We start from the raw sequence: 24,431 nt of genomic DNA on the forward strand, positions 1-24,431 counted from the left end.
ACACATGGGAACATAGTGACAACACACAAAATGTGTGGAGCCCAGAAACATCATCAAATTTGGAATATCCTGGGTGAACCTCAGGGACAGAAGGACTGTCAAATTTATGATTTACAAGGAGCTACATAAATGGACAGAAAGGACACAATATTGGATAGTGAATTTGAGGGATTCTGGGACAGAGATCATGAGATTCACATCCCCATTGCTGGTGGATGTATACATTTAACAAGGAATTTTGATGGAAAATATTTTTTATAGGAAAATCAAAAAGGCATTCTGGAATTACCAATGTAATAGCAGCTTTAGACATGGCATAAAACCAAGAATTAATTCTTGTGTCACTGTCTCCCACACTTTGAGCTATGAAGGCAGTACTTTGAAGCTGGCTGAAAATACTGTGAACAGAAACAGAATGCTTTCAACTGTAAGGAAAGAATTCATCCTCTGGTTTTAGTCACCTAAGCATTAGTTATATAATCCATGCTGCTTGAAAAGGTACTCATTATAAGGTAATTAAATGTATGCTAAGATAGCTGTTTCAGAAAGGTGCTCTGAATAAGCAAACTGTCTCTTTCCATTTACTCCAATTTTTCATGAGTAAAGTTAAGCAAGATGATGCCTCTCTTTAGATACTGGTGTAGCTTGTGAGAGGTCTAGACAAATAGAACCATTTTCTCCAAATTTTATCTTAAGCATATTGATAGAATTCCCATCACAGTAGTAAGCAAAGGAAAATAAAAACAACAAATGCATGGCAAGCAGCATGAGGCAAGTAGGAGGAAAAATGCAAAATCTTCCTAGTGCTATACAATTAATTTTCCAAGGATGTAAAAATCCACAGACTAATAATTAGAGACAGCTTATTGTCATTCATAGTCTTTTAGCATGACCTGTTCTTATGTAAGTACTTTTATTTTTCATTGGATTGTCAGGATACCCCTTCCCATTTATGTTGGTATATGGATAATTCATTAAAATCTACTCAGCACAGGCTAATATTAATTTGAAAAAAAAATGGCTTCCTCTTCAACCTAAGAGTTGTTTCTATTTAAGTAACCCATATTAATAGCAGTTAACTAAAGAAGAAATAAACCAAGAAATACAAGGCAGTGAAACAATGAAGATAAAAGAAAATATCTCTCAACCAAAGAAAAGGTTCACTCAATCCTCCAGCCTTTGGGACAGAAGTTTTGATACAAGCAAGTCCCAAATGCTATAGGCTTAAAAATGAATTGGAAAGGAAGAAGGAATGATCACTTCCCATTCCTCTTCTATCCCCAAATAATAGGGCCTAGTTAAAACTAGAGGTCTCTCAATATCTTCTCCTGTAACACACATTGTACCCACCACAGCAACTAGCTTGTTAAGTATCTTTTCCCTCTAGTGTAAAAGGATTACAAATGAAGCTATAATTTTCTTTCTCCATACTTCTATCCATTCTTCTAGCTCCATGTGATCTGCAGGATAGTATGAAAATTGGAGAAGTAAAAGAATATGGCATACCAGCAAGCAGGTCTGCTTTTGGAAACAAAACTACTAAAAAACGTAAAACATTCTTCAATAAACTTGGAGCATTAAATAAAAAAAATCAGAGCCTTTCTCTGGTCTGAAAAACCACGTATATTTTAATCGGAACAGACAATATTTTTTACAGTACATAATTTCTGATGGAGTTAAAAAAAAGATAAATAGGTTAGACTGAGAAAGATTTGCCAACAAGACAAACCTACAGTCACAGACACATCTAGCTCTCTAAGCTTTAGTGATTAATATTTTATGGCCCTCACTGATCTGCCCAATCTTGAGGAAAAATGTGGCACTGCAAAAGAATTTATCTGTATCAAACAGGAGGTAAAATGCAAACTACAATAGAGATGTCATAGTAAAGTATTGAGTTTGCTCACTGTTAGCTAAAACACTGCATGGTGTGCTTTATTTGAGCAGCAGAAACAACATTAGCATACAAAAGTATGATGGCATAACCATTAAGAGAAAAATATGTTGAATGCTATTTGCAGGAAGGCGGTGGTTTTTTAACTCTACCTAAGCACTTCATTTTATACAGTCATTCCATAAAGTAGCAACTATTCCCTTTGCTGCAGATTTCTGCAAGAAGTATTTCAAGTTTAACCTATCAACATCTTTGATTTATCAGCATTAGAAAAAATACAAAAAGGAAACTATTATTTTTCTACATTCACTGATGAACCTCAATAATTCATCAAGCACCATTTATTATGAGGAGACCACACAGTTCAAATAGTTTTGTTAGTGAGTCTGCTTGCGTTAGTGAAATGTGAAAATATGAGAAGGACTGTACTGCGCTCTGTAGTAACTCTATCAGTTAGGCTGAGCTGTGGCATGAATAACACTTGCCTATGGTGAGAGGAAACAATGAATTTACATAGAAAAAAAATAATCAACATAATTCTATTAATACACGCAAGTTATACAAGACTGACCATGAATCATCCTTTGATGATAATGTAGTGATGTATGAGGTTTAAAGACTGGCTGAACAATCCCTAGGTTAAGATCCTTGTTTGTCCTGCCTAGACTGTGCTGCTCACAAGGACAAAGCTATGAAATTTGCAGACAGTCCTGAGCAAGAAATGATGCAACTCCTTACTAGACCAAAATAAGCCCTGAAAATGAGACTGGTTTGGGATATATTTCTCTGTACTGTGTCAATTACATAAGTGAAGGGATCAGCTTCATCATCATCCCTTTTTGATCACAGGATGTTTAATTACATGATATTGAGAGTTCCTGAAAATCAAGAAGTCCAAAGAAACTAGTTTCCAGGATGCTTATCCTGATATAGGGCCCTTGTAATGGCAGCTGACTATTTTCACCTTTTCTGTTTTACCAAATCACAGCATTTCCGCAGCAAAATCGAAGTGCTGGTTGAGGGGGGTGTCAGTGGAGTTCATAGAGGTCAATTCATAATGGGGCTATAGCCAAGATTAGAAAAGGTCAGCTGTGATTTTGTCTAGCCTAGGCTTGAAGATCTCCAAGGACATTCCACAGCCTTTCTGGGTAACCTGCTCCAGTGCTGCTCTGACCTTCCAGCAGATTTTTCTTGCCAAGTGTCTAATCTGGAACTCTCAGGCTGTAACCTCTGACATCAGTAGAGAATGAAAGCTACCACTCGGTTATCTAATATTAAATATGAAAATTAAATATGAGAAAAAAGTAACAAAAACACTTACAACATTTCATTTGTGCCACCAGATGCAGGAGCTGAAAATTTCAGTGCAAAGTCGTCTCACAACAGCTCATAAGAAAGACATGAAAACTCCTAGTAGAATGCCTTACCATTTGGAGATCCAAGTCAGAAACTGAAAGACAAGAAATGAAAATACACTTTTCAAATCTCATCAACTTTATTAGGAATTACTGTGGTAATTAATACAGGTTAGAACAATGGGAAAGCTATTCTATTATCTATAATGCAATTAAAATGCAAATGATATTCAGCCATCTTCATTTTAGAATCTTGATAGTTAATAGTATTACCAATGTTCAAGTAAACCCACATCCTCATATCACACCTACAACTGTAGATCAAAATTCATATCTGGGAAGAAAGAAGAAGTGCAAAGGAAAGATAGAAGGAAGGTAAATCACAGCTGGAAGTGTGCTACCCATTAAAATGCCTTATTTCAATGAATACAGCCAGGTGAAAAGCTGTCAGTGAATCTCCAGTGAATCAGTAATGATCGGATTACCCTAATTCTGAAAGCATTATTAAACTATAAAAAGGGGAGAGTGCTACAGTGAGTGGCATATTAAGAATATGAGAACATATTTCTTATTGTCCTATTGTCATATTTCCCTATCCTGGGGAAGGGGAAGGGGAAGGGGAAGGGGAAGGGGAAGGGGAAAGGGAAGGGGAAGGGGAAGGGGAAGGGAAGGGAAGGGAAGGGAAGGGAATGGAAGGGAAGGGAAGGGAAGGGAAGGGAAGGGAAGGGAAGGGAAGGGAAGGGAAGGGAAGACATTGGTTCGGAAGCCAATAGATCTAGCTACAGCTGGCTAAAGAACACAGTTTTTTTGACAAACTGTTAATCTCTTAATCTGGGACAATGTAACAACATACAGTTTCCTACTCATTAACACCACCACATTTCTGCTGCTAAAATGAAACAAGATTCTTTTTTTCCTGTGCTGAAATGAGAAATTACAGTCTCACTTAAAATGATAGTTTTATAACTTTCCTGTGTTGGAATGAAAACAGCAGAGGCATGCGGTACTAAGATAAATGATTCAGCCTGTCCTTTGCCATTAAATCCTTAGTGATGTTACCTGTTAAATACAAAATTTGAGTAGACAGATAGATTGCATTTGTGATTCCTCCACATACTAAAGCACCCCTTGGTCTTCAGAACAAAATGAAGCCTGAGTAGAGAGCATAAAAGCCCCTTTGCAAATAGCAAAGAAAATTGCTGAAATGATAAATTCTTTTATTACTGTAGACATAAATGATGGTCAATGGTGTATGTGCTTAGACTGTGGGGACTTTAGCACAGCTATATAAAATGAGCTGTTAAATTATAGATGATGACAACGATGACGACAACGATGATGATGATAATAATAATAATAATAATAATAATAACAGTAATACAACAAAGAGAGCATGTCAAACTGCCAAAAGAAAAAAAACCCAGAGCATAATTTGGAAAAGCAGAACTCATGTCTAAATTGCATGCATCCTCAGGCTCTCAGCCATGAAAATTATCTCAACACCAAGCATAATAGGGAGCAAAGATTCTTACAATGTCAGCGAGTAACAGCCTCATCTCCAGTCATTTATCATGAGGCTGCACATGTGCATATCAGAAAAAAAGGTAAAAAAGCTGAAAAAAACCAAATCTACAGAAATCTAACTCTGGTGGTCACCAAAAAAAAAATTAATATACAATTAAGCTCTAATGTCTGACATTTATAAACTGCATTGCCTCCACTATATGACAACAATATTCTCCTCAGATAATCACAATTCTAGCTCCTGGCACATGTCTCAGAAAGAAGTGACTTCTTACTGAGAAGTTTCTGCTTATGATAGAGGAATAGGAACAACATAAACCAAACTGACCAAACAGTGAATAACCCCAAAATTGTAGTACCTTTTTTTTTTTTTTTTTTGGTGAAGGCTGAAAGAAAGATGCTTGGTTTGTGCAAATTACCACAGGTCTACCAAAATCACCTCTTTCTGCCATCTCACAAATTGTTCTTCTATTTAAGTTTTCCTCCTCTAGAATGATTTTTCATTTCAGTAGACAAAGAAAAGGAAGGTAAACCACGAATGCTGTTTCTTAATTTCTCTACAGTCACAGATCAAAACTGTTGCTAATTCTAATTTTTTGTGTGTGTATAAACTACTGAAATTAGTAACTCAGAATCATATCTGGAAATTATTCTTAAATACTTTTTTAAATGGCTTAGATTTTCATGTTACCTATCCATAATATATTGTCCGCACATTCCTTTGTGCTAAGTCTTATGACTGACATATTATGGCATTCTAGAACTGTACTGGAAAGGAGTTCACTCCGATGTCCTTTCGAGTCTACAAAATAATCATAAAGAAGATTTTTCTCTTTCTAGAGTCCTCATGGGCAGTAGGCAAGCCTGTCCCTGTGCCACATTCTTCCAGTGCTTGTTCTTGAATACCTTGAAACCTAGCAAGAGGCTCTCACATGGCCCAAATCTCCTTTTGTCGTGTGCCAGAAACCAATGCTGGCAGCTGCTCTGCAGCCCATTCACTGAAGTTGCACCATTTCCAGAGCAAAGCACACTGTGCCAAGCCAGCCGGTATTTGAACCGCTCCTGCTGCCCAGTGTGAACCTCTAGGGCTTCCTCAGGATTTAAGGAAGGAAAGCAGAGGATGGAAAGGGGCTGTTTTTACACAGACTCATGCTTTTTAGCAAAAGCAGGTTAGGAAGTGTAAATAGGGGGATATTTTCCAAAAAAGATCAAGTATAACTGTTACAGGAATTTATAAATGCTCTCCTGAAGTTGTTAAATTCAATTTGCCTAGTGAAATCTATGAATCTGCCTAAGTCTAGAAAAAAAATATATCTTTTTTACATATATATCTTTTTCTTTATATTTAGCAGTTGATATAAGCTTTGATTGTTTTTCACAGCAATAAAGAAGTTTTCATATCTGCAATACAGGCTGGAGTATTTAAAGCCTTACCAGAATGGTTTAAAGAAATAATATAACATGAAGTCTAATTTTTCTGGTCTTCAAAACTGGTCCATATAATAATTTCAAGTAATAGCCATCTTGCATCTGTGGATAAATAAATGCTTGCTAACACAAGTAAATGAAAGACTTACCATTCAAATTTAATAAGATATTAAAAGCTACACTTGGAGTTTTTAAAAATTTTACTTTTACATTCCAATTTTACTTAAATATAACTTCTAATACCTGTCTACATGCCCTCATTTTCTCCTGTTTAATTTTATTTTTTGGTATTTTAAGGCTTTACACAGTCACAGTATGTTTTTTTACAGCAGAAGAAGAGCAACTTTTTTCCTAAATAGTCAGTGTCTGCAAAAAGCCATTTAATCTTTTCAATCATCTATGCTACTCATTTAGTAAGATGAAATTTTAGAAATTGCTACTGCATTCTCCATTCAAATATTAAAAGAAGATTTTCAGGTATGTGTTCAAATCAAACCACTCTGGGTTTTTTTCTCAGAAAATTTCAGCAGAAATGCAAAGATGATTTATCTGTCTGTCTGTCTGTCTGTCTATCTATCTATCATTCAGTAGCTAGGTTTACAGAACATACTGCTCTTTCTTATTTACTGGGCAAGAGAAATGATTGCTTCCTGCAGACTGACAAAATTATTCCAGTGTTAATCTTGTGTAAATGTCAGAAGTACCTTCCTGGGATGTGAGGTGTAGGTGACAGGGGTGTTGAAAATCAGAAACATCTACAAACCCAATCTGAACCCCTGAACATTTGCAAAGCACAAACTATGCATCTATGGAATTGGGGTGTTTTTCTTTCCCAAACATTACTACATACAGGAAAGAAAGGCAGAGGGAAGGAAGAAGGAAAGAAAAAAATTTAAAGTTAATGAAATGACAGAAATGTATTCAGGGTTTTCTTACTTCCACTTACACTGGGATCACTATGACAACTAAAAATGCTCCACTAAGGCTGGGAGTAGAACAGAAACAAAATCAGGAATTGATAAATACTGAATTCATGGTAAGCAAAGTGTAAAAATAAGCCTTTGACTGCTAGCTTACCACTAGAAAAATTAAAACGAATTTTTATTAAGCATGGAAGAAATATATACTCTGCATACAATTATAGGTTTTTAAAATATTCAACGGCAGAGTAGACTAGCTGTATATTCTTCCTTTACATAGTTGCATACTTTCTTATTCAATAACATTACATCTAGCTATCTTGATAGATAGCAATTAATTTGAAAAATAATGCAATATGAAATGACACATTACAGGATAATTCAGATACATCTCAGTACTTACAATATTTTGATTTCTGAAGATAAATTAATGTTAATGAATAGCTGAAATGATTTTTCACTCTTTCACGCTTTACAGTGTGACTGTGGAGGTATTTTAATATTTTCAGTTTGGTTCATAAAAAAGCTCGCAGTCACATCAATCGAAGTAAAAAACACATTTACATTGACAAAATGTCAGTCAAAATTCTTTTGCTGAATGGTAGCACTTCAAGTTCAGCTTTCTTTGTTTATAAATTACTTATGTTTTATTTTTTATAGTCCTTATAAAAGTGAAAATAATTTTGTCAGTATAAAGACATGCAAATTAAACTTAGAAGTACCATTGACAGAATAGAGAATTTTCTTGTATGTTAGAGTTTTAGAGATATTGATATGGCTAAACTGTGGCATTATAAAAATTATTTAGTTTGGAGCTTCATTTAGTGATACGTTTGTGGCATAATTATGATATACAGTTTAAACAGACCAAAAGCTTTTCAGTAATAGTGCATAAAGACTTTTGAACTGAACTTCTAGAAACTGAAAGTGCTCTTTCAATTTATTGACTTTAGTAGATTGTAAGAAATCTATAACCATGTGAGGAAATACTAAGAATAAAGTACAACTCATATAAAAGATTAATGGCTTCCTTTTTAATATTTTATCAACCTCTAGAAAATGTGTTGAAAGCTTACAGGTTGTAATTTTGCTTGAAAGAGAGCCAAAAAAAAGTTTTTAATAGTTTTAATGCAATCTTGGTTTCCAGAAACTCATAAAAGAAAGTGTTTCTTATAGTCTTTTGCCCTATTTGACTAAAATCCTTTCACATATAAACACTAGGTGCTTGAGAAAATGACCAATGCATAATTTTTACATTACCACTTCAGAAGGAAAGTGAAGCAGCTTGGTGAGAAATATTTCCTTTGTGTTCTCTTATATTGCTTTCTGTTAAACTCTTGAAGTATGAATGCATTCAAAACAAATTTTGTGTAGCCTGAACCAGCTGGATGTTTAATGCACCCCTTGACAGAAGTGTATATTGTGCAAAATATAACATTTCTACTGGCTACTGATGAGCCACTTTTGCACGGTTGATTAGGCTTCAAATAACAGTTCTCAGCATTTTTCTGAATCTCTCTATTTGTAGGCAGTTCATTTTGCTTTTGAAGATGACTCCCCACTCTGTAGCCCCCAAGTAGGAGCCAAACAATTTAGCTCAAAGCTCCTGAATAAAGGCTATTAATGCACAAGAGTTGGTGAGGCTTGCTGTGTGTTTCATACTCTTATTCATCCTGCAGTTTACAGGCTACTCATGCAAAACCTTCTTTTCAAGGTAAATACGTGCTTCAATCCAGAGTAAGAAAAAAATATTGTGGCATGCAGGATGATGTATATCAGTAACAAACTTTTTGGAAGTATTTCAAATTTCTGAATACACATTTAACAAAGGAAACAACAGTTTAGCTAATAATACAATAGCTAACACAGAAATTTCTTAATGGCAAATGTGCAGATACTCCAGATACAATTCTTTTTCCTACTTTTATTACCTTTATTTACTCTCTTACTTTGGGATACAAATAGAACTGAAGTGATTTCTCAGTCAGTCTTGGGAACATCCCTGGTCCTGACAGTAAGTAATCTTCTCAACTTATACAGAGAGCAGGCAAGGGAACCACAGTGCAACCCACTGCCGTATTGCTTTTCTTGTCCAGATGTGGGGAGCCAGTAGTCTGTGGCATGCTTGTATTTCTGGCCTACAAATATGTATTTCCCACCCTAGAAAGGAGGTCTCAGAAGCACAGAGAGATGGTATCCTTGTGTGTCAACATCCAGCTGGATCCTGTGGCTAGGACTGGATACCACCATGCAGACCTATGTTATAAAGACTTCTCACTAAAATATTCTTTTGGAGTACTTTCAAATTTAATTTCAGACAAGCTTGGAAAATCCATTAATCCTGATATACATGATTTACACATAGTTTAAATTCTACTGATTAATATTAGGTCAAATATTAAAGCGCTAATTTATACCAATTTCTTAAGCAGATGACACAATAATATATTATCATTGCAGATATTTCACTTAATGAGAATCATATAGAGGCTTGCAGTTCCCAAATGACTCTCAGTGAACAGCATAATGACCTAACAGCTTTCCACTAATTCCTGTGTACATTTATATATTCAGAAAGTGAAAATGCTAAATGCTTACTGATTACAGCTAGATCTCACCACTATTGTGAGATAGTTTTGCAATTGCATTATTGAATTCAGAAAGATAATGGCAGCAATGTTATGACTGATGGAAATTTTAAGTCAAAAGTTATCTCATTGTTAGGTAAAGACCACTGAAACACTTTTTTTTGTACATGTCCTTTTACATGAACCACAGAGCTTCAATTTAGAACTCTACAGCAGAATTTTATCCATTCCAGTTGCATATTTAAAGAAAAGTGCTAAATAATTGATGAGAAAAGATGTTAATATAATCTAAAATTTGGTAGCATTAGAAGTAAAAAATAGATGCTTATTGATCAGTTTCTCTAAGAAAAAGGAGGAGATGTCATTTTTATATATAACCTGAATATCTCTCATGTGTTTACATTAAGGAAAATATATTTGACTCTTAAACCTGAATATCTTTATTAGAGAGACATTCTTTTAATAACAAATAGCAAAATATCAGAGCTGATACCTGTCTCGGGAAACCTGAGTTCAACAGTTATTGCCTACAGATTATCTGTGTCAGCCTGGTCAAGACTCTTTGCTCTGCTTCCCAGTTTCAGGGTAACCAAGGTTTTAAAGGAATTATCTGAATTGTTGACCTAATGCTTTACAACTCCAAAGCAGACAATATATCCCAAAGAATCCACAAACAGCTTCACATTCTCTGTGGGTCAGAAAGCACTTCCCCTATCTTAGAGAAATTAGATTTACAGAGCAAAAGGTCACAGAATGGGAATATAAACTTTTTTGAAAGGAAGTAGGGGAGATCAAAGGCATTGGTCAGCACATTACAGCTCTGGATGGATTTATTAGAGAAAATTCTCAGATGCTACCAGCTGCACCTCAAATTACACATGAAAGTAACACAACATAAACACATAAAGCTGCCAACAGTTCTTACAGATATAACTATAGGAAAAAGTCCTTCTTCGCCTATTGCAAACCTTCAAAACTTAAACTTTTTGTCTTTGTTAAATCCTTTTGTTGGAGAGTTATGTTTATCAGTTGTAATTCAGGGGTCAGGGCTCTGCAAGCAATCAGAAGCCCTAAGAACCTCAGAGGGGAAATATTTGTGGAATCTGAGAGCTCACAGCAGCTAGAGGGAATGCAGGCTCTTATTGTAACCCTCAGGCTTTCAAGACCAATTCTGAGCATAACACAGCCCTCAAAAGCAGTTAGGTGCCAACATTTTGTGAAATAAAACTCCTAAGAGCCCTTCCAAGCATAGGAAGCAGCAAAAAATATTGAATTTTCAAGTTTATAGAAACTTCTGTCTATAGAAAACGGAAGAATCACTATACTTTAGAGTTACAGGGGAATTAATAGGTCATGATCAAACCAACATACACTAGTAAGACTAGGAAGGTTTTTGTAAAGCAAACCCATGAGCTTTTCTTTTTAACTTTCATTTCTTTAAAAAGAGTTTTGGTTTCTAATTTATTTTTAAATTTAATTCTGGTAGAGTTTAATATGTACACATGCATTAAATTACACATATACATTTTATGCATATACCCTTATTGAAAGACAGAGAACCAAATGCAAGTTAAAAAGCCCTCAATTTCCAGTGCTTTCAAAGTTAATGTTTAATTAAAATATCCTGTATTGGATGTTTTGCAAATAAATTTTTAGTGAAAGGATATAACAATGCAGTCTATTGTAACTGCCATGTCAGAAGAATTGGGTAAATGATCCATAATTCAAAGCCACAGTACATAATTGTCCGAACTTCTTACAAATAATGCTGAAATGGACTGGGCTCTTTTCAGTCACTTTAGAGACTAGCATTACTGTCAGACTCCTCCGTGCACTTTGTCTTTCTTATGAAATAATAATGTAATTCAACAAAAAAAAATCCAAAGTTTTCATAAAGCTCAGTGAGAAATTACCAATACAGAAGAACAATCTTACATAATTCAGCTGCCACCATCTGTAATTAAAATACTGGAGCATGGGCCTAAATAATCTAGTTTGTAAAAAATATCAATATGGCTCACAGAAATATTTACTGTGTGTTATGACAGGAGAATACAGAACTAAATTCTGCTAAGATATATGCAGGAACTGTGTAGTAATCTGTTTGTTTGTGCTGGTATTTTTTCCCTGGGCTATTCTAGCTAGCATACTGAATCAAGGCAGAGAATTGCAAACAAAGTTTTCTTATTGTGAAAGTTTTTTCTTTTTTTCCTCTAGGTAATGCATTTGTTGTACTTGCCCTATACATAGGCTGTGTTGCCTATCTAATTTTTACATGACAAGCAGTTTTGGAGTCATGTATTGATCTAGTCTTTTCTGATGAAGCTTTTTTCCCCTCCATCCCCATCACTAAAATCTGATTGCCTCTCGCTTACATGATGTTTGAAAGTTGTTTTGAAAGAAAGAAATCAAAATGCCTCTCTGTCAGCATCTTCTGGGCTGGGAGGAATGCATCTCCACCGAGCTCTGTTAGGGGAGAAGGGTTTGTTTCTGCCTCTTCATCACACAGAAGCCTTGTGGCAACAAACATTTCTTCTCAGTTGAACCCACACTATATCTCCATGGTGTGGAAAGACTCTAGCTTCACATGGGAACATTCAGTGATTTTTCCAGTAATATGATTTTTGAAGTAATATGGGTGAGGAAAGGGGGAAAAAAAAATTAATATTATATAAACTTTACTAAATCTAAGCAGACTCTCACAAGAGACAATGAAATCACCACTTCCAGAAGGAAAGGCACTTGTCAAATCATAACATTTTGCCAATTGTGCAAAGAAGAGATTTTGATAATAATCTGTAACAGAAGACATTAGACATGCGAAATATCAGTGTGGGGGTTTTATATATGATACAATACAGTTATGAAAACAAGCTTCAGGTGGCATTGAATCACATGATTAATATACTTAGTTTAGCAGTGGGCCTTAAATGTCTATTTATGTAAGTATGTATATGTAGCTGTTCACTTTCAGAAATACATGATACTTTTTACCACATAAACCTGTATTAAATATGTGTTGTAGCATTTTCTTCCATCTTATTCAGTATTATTCATTCTATATAGCAATAGCTATAAAAGAATTAGGGAGATATAATCCTAAAAAACTAAAAAAGTAACAGAGACACATTTCACTAAAACAGTTGTTGTGAATGAAAAGACTACTTGAAATCAGAATTGGAATGCAACCTTGCCATGTGCAATAATTCTGGTATGATCAATGACCTCAACTCGACACTCACTACTCAGGGGAAGAAATTAAAATCACATACAACATAATAATTACCTATACTTGAAGCTAAGAAATACTGGACAAGTGATGATAAGAAAAAAGACTTAAATTTTAAGCCATCAGAATTCAGATGCCAGAAGCAACTTATGGAACACTGAAGGGAATAACTGACAAAAATAAAAGAAACACAAATGCTACAGCACTCTAGAGAGAAAAGAGATAAAACCAATACAAGGAGTTGGGCTTTGATTTGATTCTCCACTTCTAAAAGACAGCTAATGACACACAAACAAGTTGAATAGCCCAATTTCTTAGTACTATAAAAAATTGCATTAAAAGATCAGTACTGGTGCTGAAAGACAAGCAGTCAAAAATTAGGAAATACCTCAGCTGTCTCTTCACACTCTTCACAACTCTGTGCTCACTCTCATCCTGGCCCTTGGGATGCAACTCATTCAACAGCAATAAAGGCACATGTTATTTTGTTTCCATTTATCCTGAGGAAACACTGAGTTGCTCTTTAATTCCATAATTGTTGAACAAGATGCTGGCATGTTCTGCTGTAAATAGGGAGGCTAAGTATTTCCCATGAGGAAAAATGAACATGTTCTCCAACAGTATATTGCACATTAGTTTCAGTCATGAAACAGGAGCAAACTATAGGATTAGTGAAGTGCTGTGGTTGCTCCATCTGCTCAATCCTTGCTTCTGTTTTGATAGTGCCCCATTTGAGTATGTCTTACCAAAAGTTAGGTAGGACCAGCATTTCACTTAATTTTGTAAAAGCATTTATTAGTTAGCAGTGGTGTTTAGGTATATAATTTGAATTAGAGCGAGCAACAAAAAAAACCCAAGGACTTTAGTCTAGACCACTCATTTCCCAAAACATTACACATAGTATGGTTTAGTTTTAACTCTACACTTATTCAAAACAAACCATATTAAGAAAATCAGCAGACTTAATTTAATTCTAGATGCCAAGCACATACAATTGCTGATAGTTGATACAAATGATTGGGTTCTCTTAATATTTTTTCTAAGCTTTCATACATCTTAACATTAGATGAACACTGAAATGAAAAAAATTAGGCAATTTTTCAAGTGATGTAGTAAGTGGTTTAGAAATATCTCAGTCTTGAAGATTGTGTTCAACTTATTTTTATCATTCCAAAGGCACTTGGAACATGCTATAAATTCAACTGAAATAATAACCCCATTTTTCATCTGTATGGGCCCATGTAATGGACCACTAAAATCCCATCACATCTGAAGAGAGGGGGAGATGGGTGTTTCAATGCTACTTCAAAAAATACTGAGCATCCAGAGTGAGGAAAGTAAATATTTGTTTTTACGTCTACAAACACATCTCAGCATCTAGAAATCTACCAATGCTCACATTACTTTCACTAGCTGGTATTAATGTCATATCAGAGCTAATGAGCAGCACTTCAGCTACTCATGGAAGCAGGACTGAAAAAGTATTCATCGCCACTGTGTGGCTTAGCATGAAATTTCATGCTGTGCTTTCCCCAAATGCTAGTGTAAACTGCAATTCTCCTAAAAGTTTTACTACCACTTTCTCTTCGATAACCACTCAGGAAAACAAGCGCCAGTGAATATAGCATGGCTAATAATCAATGGTTAATAATGGTTGTCTCTGATTACATACGTGGCACAACTTTAGAACAGTAAAGCTCCAACTACACTGCCAGAGGACAATAAAGCCAGGTTCAAACACATCAAATCTCGTGACCATACTTTTGTCCATTTGCCTTTTTGATTTGGCCTAAACACAGTAAACTCAGTTTTGTTGCTGGTAAAAAAAAAGTCTTGATTTGGGAAATTTTACATTTAGACAACCAACTATTTTCTAGGAATCACTCAGGAAAAGACAGTAATTAAAAAACATTATTAAATGTGCAAGTTTTGTCTGGAAAACATTATGCTTGATTTTGACTCTACAATGTTCCAAAATGGAGAATAGTAAATATTTAAAAATTCAGAACTGAGGATGCATGTTAAGTGCTTATGCTTGAGCAGTGCACAGTCATTTGCAGATTGTAGGAGATAAAATAATAGCATGTTGACCAATATTTATATATTTGTTTGTTTTGTCTTGGGCTTGGGCTGCTTGATGAAAAATAACTCGGTTGTGGAATTTTTTTTTTCAGCTGATGTGAAAGAGATGAAATCCTCTCACAGGTGCAACTTTAGTGCAAACTAAGATGAATTAAAATGTAAGTAAAAACATTTCTCTTCATATTTTTAAATTTAATGCTAAATATTTGTTTCCTCTGTTTCATTTAGTGTATAAAGTTACACAGGGATTTTTATCAGTAGGGATTGCAGTTACGTAAACTAATGAGTTAAATTTTATTCTGCATTCACCCCAGTCGTATATATTAAATGCAAGAAATTAATGCAGTGGTATTTTCCATCATGATTGTTGAAAAATTGGAACATCTTTATCTGAAATGACCCTGGAAGTCTCTCCACTTGTTAGCAGATAAATTCTATGAGACATTTGATTACAGCAACACCAATGAAAATGTGGAACAAATGCAAGTGGATTGATGACTTTAATGACCAGAAGATGACCCTGACTGTAGGAAAAGATTCAAGTACTACAAAACCCCAGACCTTAAACTTTCTTAATTATGGGAATGTAACTTCATACTTGAATCCAATCTTCTTGTTGATTCAATTCTACTTCTAGAGATACAATATGATGCAAATACAAATACTGAAAGTCTAGATAGAACCAATATTTATATCATCTTCTTTTGGAAAAATACAATAAACAGCTCTGTATATTATTAAAATGTGTTGACTATAACTTTTTAAGGGATTAGGGAGGCAATATGAAGGACAAAAATAAATAGAATGAAGAATGAAACTGGCACAAAAATTCTATGCAAACAATAAGCAGTTAGGTTGTAAATTACAAGAAGGTAAGGTTTACAACAACTTTCTCAAATGAAGCTTTTTAAGACTCAGATGGACCAATTTAGATCAGTGACTGTAAAGCTTGTCAAGTGCAATATACTGGATTCACTGAAAAGGGAAATTCTTTAACATTTCAGTTCAGTGAGTGACAACAATTATAAAGAGATAATATTCAACTAAATTGATTATTTTCCTGATTTAAAAATGCACGAATATAAGAACCCAAAGACTGAAAGCAATTTGTGTGAAAATACTTAGTAAAAAAAGGGTTGAAAAGGAAAATAATGCACTTTGAAAAGCTGACCTCAAGAAATCAAATATTTAATTTCTCTTAGGGAAAAATTATGCAGCAAAAAGGGAATACAGTAAGCTGACACTCACTAAAAAGTTCTATGGACACAAAAGCTAATGAATTCAGCCCACAGACAAGAGTAAAACACATAAAGAGGTATATTTGACTGCTTCAGTAGTAATTTGATGACACTGAAATCAGAAAGGTCATTCACTAAGTAGAAGCAATCACATATTACTAAAGATGAGTATGAAGATATAGAGCAAGTAGTCATGTAAGGATAAAGTCAAAAAGGTTAAGGAGAGAAAAGAGCTACAGTTCTCTTAGAACATTAAAACCACAGAGGTTAGAGATGATAACTGAGTACATGCTAAGAAGAAGAGAAAGAGGAAGTCTAGTTCCCTTACCTATCGGGGATGAAGAACATTCAAGTAGGATATCCTGAAGAGTGAAAAAATTACAGGAGCATTTTTCCCTTTGTTTTCTACAGGAAATGCTATGACCAGACACTTGACACACACACATGAATTAAAAAAAAAAGAGAAATGTAACTGAAAGGATAGAAATAAATACCAAAAGGAAGAAAAAACAGATTAAACCCAATTATAATAAATTATGTAAAAATAAAGATCTGATTTTACCCATAAATCCTGGGGAAAAAAAGACCCAACCTATCTTTGAATTTTTATTCTAAGGTTTTATGGAGGGTAGAAATATCCTTGGAAGAAAAAAAAAACAAACACTGAGATAAGGTAAAGAAAAGACATAGAATCTCTCATTAATAAAGGGATGAAAAACAGTACTTGGAGAATCATAACTCAAGCAGTCTAGTTCTGACATTTGAGAATATACTAGGAAAAGTATTTAGACATTATTTATATATTTACTTATAGCATAATAAAACACTAAATATCCCAACATGTATTTCTTTATAAATGTAGATATTGGGACAATCTAATTCCCAACTTTGCAAGGACATATATCTTCATAGGTAGGAAAGAAATAGCAGTTGTGGCAATTTATTGACTAAACATCGCCTTGTAATGTGTTGACAACATTTGTATAAGCAAACAGTGGAGAAACATTGTCTTGAAGATAATCCAATTTAAAAGTATGCTTTTTTAAAAAATATTTTCTTGAAGAGCACCTGTCAGTGTTTTTAGTGTTTCTGATTAATTATAGATATGGCATCACTGGGGTTTTGTCTGCCCACTTGGATTCCCCTGAAATTTCTTGTGTGCTTTTGTGTCTGATAATTGAGGAAATGTAACATTTAGTAGACTATTTGTAGCAGCAAGTTAAGCACAAATTGTATTTGTAAAAAACATATTTTCCCCATTTGAAAAAATTAAATCTCTTGATTTTTCCCATGATATTTATAGGGAAAAAAAAGCAATATTTTGTTGCATAAAAAAAATTTCTTAGCACTTCTAACACTATGTTACGGAGGGATCAACATCCACTTTGTTTGAAGATCAAATAATCATTTGGTCTTTGTTAGCTCTTGCTACTAACATTCAGTAATATTTATATTCTCATTCATATAATTTCTAATTACTCTAGAATGACAATTTCTTTAGTATGGTTGTGGAAATTGAGTTGATAAATGTACTAATACTGTATTTGAAGAGACCAGAGTTTTTATCTTCCCTTATTACTCAGTCTTCAGCACCTTCTGATTTGCAAGTAAAATTGCCAGTTATGGTCTGCATATCTGTCCATGAGATGTCCATAATATATCTGCCATTATTAGCAAGTATTCCATACTTGATAATCAATTAATTCTATAAAGTTGCATGTGTTATGATATTAAATAGGATATTCTTTCAAACCAAAAGCAAATGTATTCTGAATACTGGCATATCTAATACTGCTTTTATGTGCTGTGATTTAATCTGTCTCATAAGAAATCAAAGGTTGTGTTATGTATCCAAACACAGTCACTATGGAGTGACTTCCTGCTACCCCAGAAAATGACGTGAGGTGGTATAGAATAACCTCTGGGTCCTAGCCATGCCTCCTCCTGCCTACCAAAAATATAATCCTGTTCTGGACAGAAGCAGGACACAAAGTAACAGAAATGAGGCAATAAAATCACTTCAAAAGGAATCCATATCCAAACACTTGACTCCTTTGTCACAGCTGACATTTCTGACTGTCTGTCCAGAGATGAGGCTCCTTGCTATTTGCTTGATTTTAGTGGTTTGTTTCTTTGTTTGTTTTGTTCAATTATTATTATTTCTTCTAGCCTATATTTGTTGCATTGTTTATTACACAGCTTCCCAGACTGAGTAGAAAATGTGGAAAATTATTCCATACAGTTTAAACTACAACAAAAATTCCAGAAAGCTTTGAGGGGCAAAAATATTACTTGCTACAATTGTCTTACATTTCTTGTTTTGTCAATATGCTCTACGAAGCTCTAAATCCTCCAAAAGAAATAGGTTTATTCTATCATGTTTTTGGATCTCACAAACTGCTGACTAGTTCAGTTTCCAGCATGCTTGGGTTTAGTTTGCTCCAGACCTACATGCAGATGGAATTGCACTTCTATGGAGCTTGTAGGTCAAATCAGACATGCCTAGTGAGTTTAGACACTTACATGATTAGGTCACCAATAAACTAAAAGAGATCAGCACTTTGTGTTTAGGCAACTGTTATCTGCCTGCATTCTGCTTTAGCAGTTTAAATCCTTTCTTTGGTTTTGAAAATTAATCCTTATCTGTGCAAGCCTTATCTGTCTAACTGGGTTATTTTGCTCTGAATTAATGGAAAAACTAAATTGTGTTGCAAATGTACCCTGTTGCATACTGTGAGACCACTGAGAGCTTTTTTAATATTTTGGTATAGAAGAATTATCACAGAAAATTCTAAATTTGCATGGGAAAAAGTCTTGTGAGTCCATCTAATTAATAGTAACATGGTTAAGAAGATGAGAATGTGTTACAGAAAGCTTAAATGCTTTCAACCTCTCTTTTGAAAGATTAACAATCACATCTCAATGTGAGAAAAACAATTCAGGGGGAGACAAACCCTGAAAAGCTCTTGAATACCTAAAAAGACAGGAAATCAATATGGCCTGTAATTATTGGCACACAGATTTAATGAAGTGTAAAACTTTGGTGTAACAACAAATTAAAACTCCATTAATGTCCATGGATAATGAAGAACAGAAAATTATTAAGAAAAAAATACAATATTTTCTTTTCTAATACACTTAATTCTGATTTATTTTATTATAAGAAATAGCTAAGGAGACTTAAAACAGCAATTTAATTGTGAGTTTAGGATGTATTATGAGGCAAACCTAGGCACTTTTTAATACTTCCCAAATGAATATACAATTTTAAACTAGCAACAGGCTTCACTGAAAAATCTTGCAATTTAATATGTAATGTGTTACAGGCAGGTTAATTGGGTTCATTTCATGAAAGCGTACTCCAAACTAGCTAAACTTTTTTTTCCTTCTTGACAGAATAAAAGGTCTGAAGCTATTGCCATTGAACTTGAGTTTGAGATGTAGAAGAATCTGACTGATAACAAGGGGAAGTGGGAAGCTGATAGTTTACACATGGATCACAGGGAATTCTCAAAAACATTTGCTGTCCATGGAGAACAAATCAGACAGCTTTGACAAATATTTGCAGTAGAATGAATGTCCTCCTTGTCTTACTCTGTGATTACTGCTGGATAAGTCTACCATTTATTAAAGGTCTTTCCTGTTTTCATACAAACCCAGCTTCTGACAGAGATAGTATTTCCTGCAACACTGTTACACATATATTTCCTTTGGGTTCTACTAAAATTTTACTAATTACTTTAGTTTGATGGGTGTTAACACATTGTAGAATGAAAGCTAATAATCTGGAGTAGAATAGTAGTCACAATTTATTCTATCCATGGATCTTCTCTATACATACAACCTGTCTACATGCACAATGATACTTAAATATTGCAGAATTTAATTAGATAAGGCACACCTGGTACATTGCAGAAGTAGTTATAGACCTTAGATTATCTAAATACTATCTAAGAAACAGAATGGCACAATCAAAAGACATACATATTTAGATATCAATTTAAGTAAGTTGCAGTACTAGGGAAACATTAGAATTTGTGTCCAAGTAGAAAATACAAGCTCTTAAAATAAAGTATGCAAAACTCCTCAGTATTTAAATAACAGCCTATACAGCATCTGCATAGTCTTCACATAGGAATCTCATGTCTAAATAGTTAGTCTGTTTTCTCAATTTTTATTCAGGACATTTTTCTCAATTATCATTCCCCCATGTGTTGAGAAATGCCCTCCTGGTGATGGCTGCTGTCCATGTGTTTCTCATTAAATGCTTGCTAACCCCTTGGCAGAAGAATCCTATTTGCCCATTGGCAGCTTGGTTTTCTGTCAGGCTTTAAAAAAAGCCAAAAGAAAGCACCACTTGGGCAGCTATTTCCCCTTACACATGGGGAAAACGCGGAGAGAGGCAGAAATGATGATGAGCTGAATTTGACCTTAAGCCAGGCTGGAACATGTGTTTGATGGTCTTCCAAGCATATTGAGAAGATGACAACTAAGCACTGTAATTCTAAAGATCAGTATTCTTAGAATCTCTTGTTATATGCCATAATTTTTGACATTTTTAAGACCTAAAGTAAGTTAAATGCAAAACCAGAAATCACAACCAACAATAAAATATGTGAGGATGTAAAGAGAGAAACCATTCTGCTTGCACCACCTCTTAGTATCTGCTGTGTGAGGAGTTTGAAACTACTTGATTCTGACAGAAACCTGAGGGACATTAGAGATGGGAGAGAAGCCATGCCTCAAGAATGAAGCACTGCTGATCCCAACAAAAATCTACTCCTGTGGAAAACCTACCTTTTTCTTCCAAAACCTATGCTTCATTGACTGAAATTGCCTAATCAAAGCCATGTAAAGCCTAAAGTTATATTGTATGATTCCTACCAAGACAGATTTACAATAAAAATAGAGTCTTTTGAGCTTGTATAGGTGGAAAATTCACATTTAACATCAGTCAACTACTTTCTTGAAGCTTTTTCCTACAGAGCCAGCACAGGATATCTCTACACATACTGTCCCGTGGTAGACTTTATAACCAAATTTACATTGACTTCCCGGTATAGAAATAGCAAAACAAGATTTGGGCTTTGTTATTGTTGTTGTTGTTATATTTCATCATTGCTAATATATCCTCTATGGCAAACCATAGCTCAAGAAAAATGTTAAATCTGAAAAGGCTGATTCAGACTTGGACAGCGATTACCTATTATCCAGAAGCAATAAAATACAATAGACTTTATATTTAGCTTTTTGGAAAACTGTTCCCCCAAAGATGATGCATGACAGATATTAGGAAAGGAATAATAAAACCCAAAGATTTACTTTTGTATAAAATGAAACAATTTATTCCCAAAATTTTTCTGGAGAAAGGGAGCACTTGCCATATGTTAGATAATCTGTATGTATTTAATTCAGAAACTACAGATAATTTCATGGAATGCAATTTAATAAAAGTAAGAATTCAGAACAATCAACAATATCAATATTTAGATAGACATATAAAATTAGAATAGAGCTGTGTGTGATTAGTAACAAAGGGATTGGATGAACCTAAACAAATTACCTGGCCTAAAACACAAGAAGGTAGCTGTCACAAGGTGTCTGACTGTGGACACAACCTGTCCAGTCTGTGCTCTCTGACAGTTGCTAGACAGGAGAAGCTCTCACAAGTCCATAAAGAGTTATTTTCGGCAGGAAAGATAAAAACATTTCAAGTCTTAGCTTAATTTTTCACATATCATTTATTTATCTTAATATTCCTGGCTTTAATATTTTTCTCAATAAGCATGAAAACCAAACATTTCTATTTTTTTTTTTAAGGATGCTTTCTATTTCTCTCATCCTCACAGGTATTTTAATTACAAAATATACCAGTGAATATGTCCTAGTTATTTATCTGCCATTAATAAAATACAATTTTATTAAAGAACACAAAATATGGAGAAAGTCAGTGTGGAAACCAAGAGAGTTTTGGAAGAAGAAATAAAAAGGTGCATAGGTCTTCTTGGCCAGAAGTTTTGTATGTTTTCTTTCTCCTTTATTTTGTCTTCATTGTGTTTGAGACATTTGCTTCCATCTGGGATCATGAAGAAACACATTCCTTTTGTAGCATGTACAGATGCATTTTAATTGATTTTAAAACAGCCAGCAGTATTTATTAGCCTTCAATTACTTTAGTATTCTCTTATGTAAAACATCTATTGCTGTTTTCCTTTTTCATACACTTATCATAAAAAGAGTATGGTTTCTGTTCCAAAAAGACTTGTTAAGTCTTAAGAGGACTTGCTTTTTGTTCCAACTCTGCCTGTAAGCTTCATCACTACATCTTTCTCAGTCCCCTCATTTTTATATCTGTTCAACTCTTGCTATTTGTTGTCCTGGGCACAGGTGCCCTGGCACTGGTAGTGGAAGCTGTGGGGTAGGATGTGTTGGAGTTGGAAATGAAGGAGTGAAATTCAGGACTGAGCCTATGAAAAAGGGAGGAAAGTGACATTTTGATGGTTTTGTTCTTGTTTCTCACAACCCTAATTTTTTTAATTGGCCCTAAATTAAATTAATTTTCCCCAAATTGAGTCAGTTGTCATGATGTTGTTTGATAAGCTGTCTTCCTGTCTTTGTCTGTATCTATCAACTTTCTCATTGTATTTTGTTCCCCTGTGCCACAGGAAAAAAGTGGATGAGTGGCCAGATGAGCACTTGGCTGTTAGTCAGGGTTAACCCACCACACACATTTACTTCTTTTCTAACATTCTTCTTATGCTATCCCTTGTCTACCCTTCTCAGTCTGTCTCTTAAGGTTTATTCTCATTTCGATCTTGCATTCTCTTTATTTATAAGGACCATATATTTGGGATGTGTTTTCAGCTCTACAAGAATCTGTTGCTGCACTTTTTGTTTGAACTGATAAAAATTATTGTTCCGAGATCTTTCCTTATGAGTGTCAGTCAGTGATTGATCTAATGCAAAACTAGCAGCAAATGGTACAGAAAGAGATTCACATAGAAAAGATGTTAACATAAACATATCTGCATAGTGACCATGTCCAAAAGCAGCCTGCCTTAAATACATGGAATTACTAAGAAAGTTATCATGTTAAATTGAAATGAACTGTCAACTTTAAACCTGATAAAATGAAGATTTTAATTACATCTCATTTCTGTACACAGAAGTTTCTATAGCCCCTGGATCAACTTTAAGATCTACAGGAAGTCTATTTCAGTCCCAAATCCTGAATGGTCTGATCTGAATTTTTCTGAGTACTCTGTCTCGGAAACTTATTGTAGACTCTTCTATTTATCAGACCAAAAACAAGATACCTGGATAGCATCTACTCAGATAACAGATCATAAAGCTGCTCTACATTAAACAAACATTTTAATGTGGTTCTCTCATAGGCAATTTCATTAAGTCTCCACTGAGATTAGAGAGCATGTTTAACAAATGTGATGACTGATTTTAGGTAGAAACAACAGTGAGCCACTGCAGGGTCTGTTTGGAGGCAACCTCTATGGTTATTTTCACATTGACAATCACAAGTCCATAGGTGTAGGTAATAATTTTCTATTCTTTGTTTTGCAACAACTATTTACTAATTTATTTGAACGAATTTTTTCTGTGATCCGTGTAAAAGTCCTGTTCAATTGCATGTTTTGCTAGCATACAGCAACATAAATAGGTCAGACAGTAGAAATTTTAATTTAATATATTCCCAGACATTGAGGTCAAGGGAAGTTTTATCTCAAAAAGGCAAATGGGATTAAGTTCCTAAAAGAATTTTTTTATCCATGTTTTCAAATGATAAAGCTTAATAGGTGATCCCTAATAAATTTTCACTGTAAAGCATACAATTCCAAATAGTATTTGCTTTTCTTTTAGAGTTTAGTCTGGGGTTTACTACCTGTCAAATTTTGACTGCTTCTGAAATGCCATGCTGTTAACTTGCCTTTCCCCAGATACAAAATATGCTAATCTTGACCTATTGCTAGTTAGCTTTAATAGTTTCTTCCCATTACTCTGTTCTACCTTTTCTCCATAATTCCTGTGCAACTGCACACTGCCCTATTGCAACATTAAAAATGAAGTATGTAAGCAAATACGGTTCCACATCTGAATCGTGGAAAAACTCATTGTCTCTTTTTCTCGGTGATAACATATCCTTCTGTTCCTTTTTCTT

General features: G+C 34.5%; 1 protein-coding gene across 1 annotated transcript in view; it reads right to left on the reverse strand.

Moving 5' to 3' along the window:
* MGAT4C (MGAT4 family member C) overlaps window positions 1-24,431 on the reverse strand; it is a 302,588-nt gene that overhangs the window by 25,047 nt on the left and 253,110 nt on the right. Inside the window, exon 4 of the mRNA XM_085046081.1 lies at window positions 3,216-3,344. The gene's annotated coding sequence lies outside the window, so the exon portion shown is untranslated. The remainder of the gene's footprint in view (window positions 1-3,215; window positions 3,345-24,431) is intronic.

This window comes from Lichenostomus cassidix, chromosome 1Aa (genome assembly GCF_008360975.1).
Source record: "Lichenostomus cassidix isolate B80296 chromosome 1Aa, HeHo_3.0, whole genome shotgun sequence".
Taxonomy (NCBI): Eukaryota; Metazoa; Chordata; class Aves; order Passeriformes; family Meliphagidae; genus Lichenostomus; species Lichenostomus cassidix.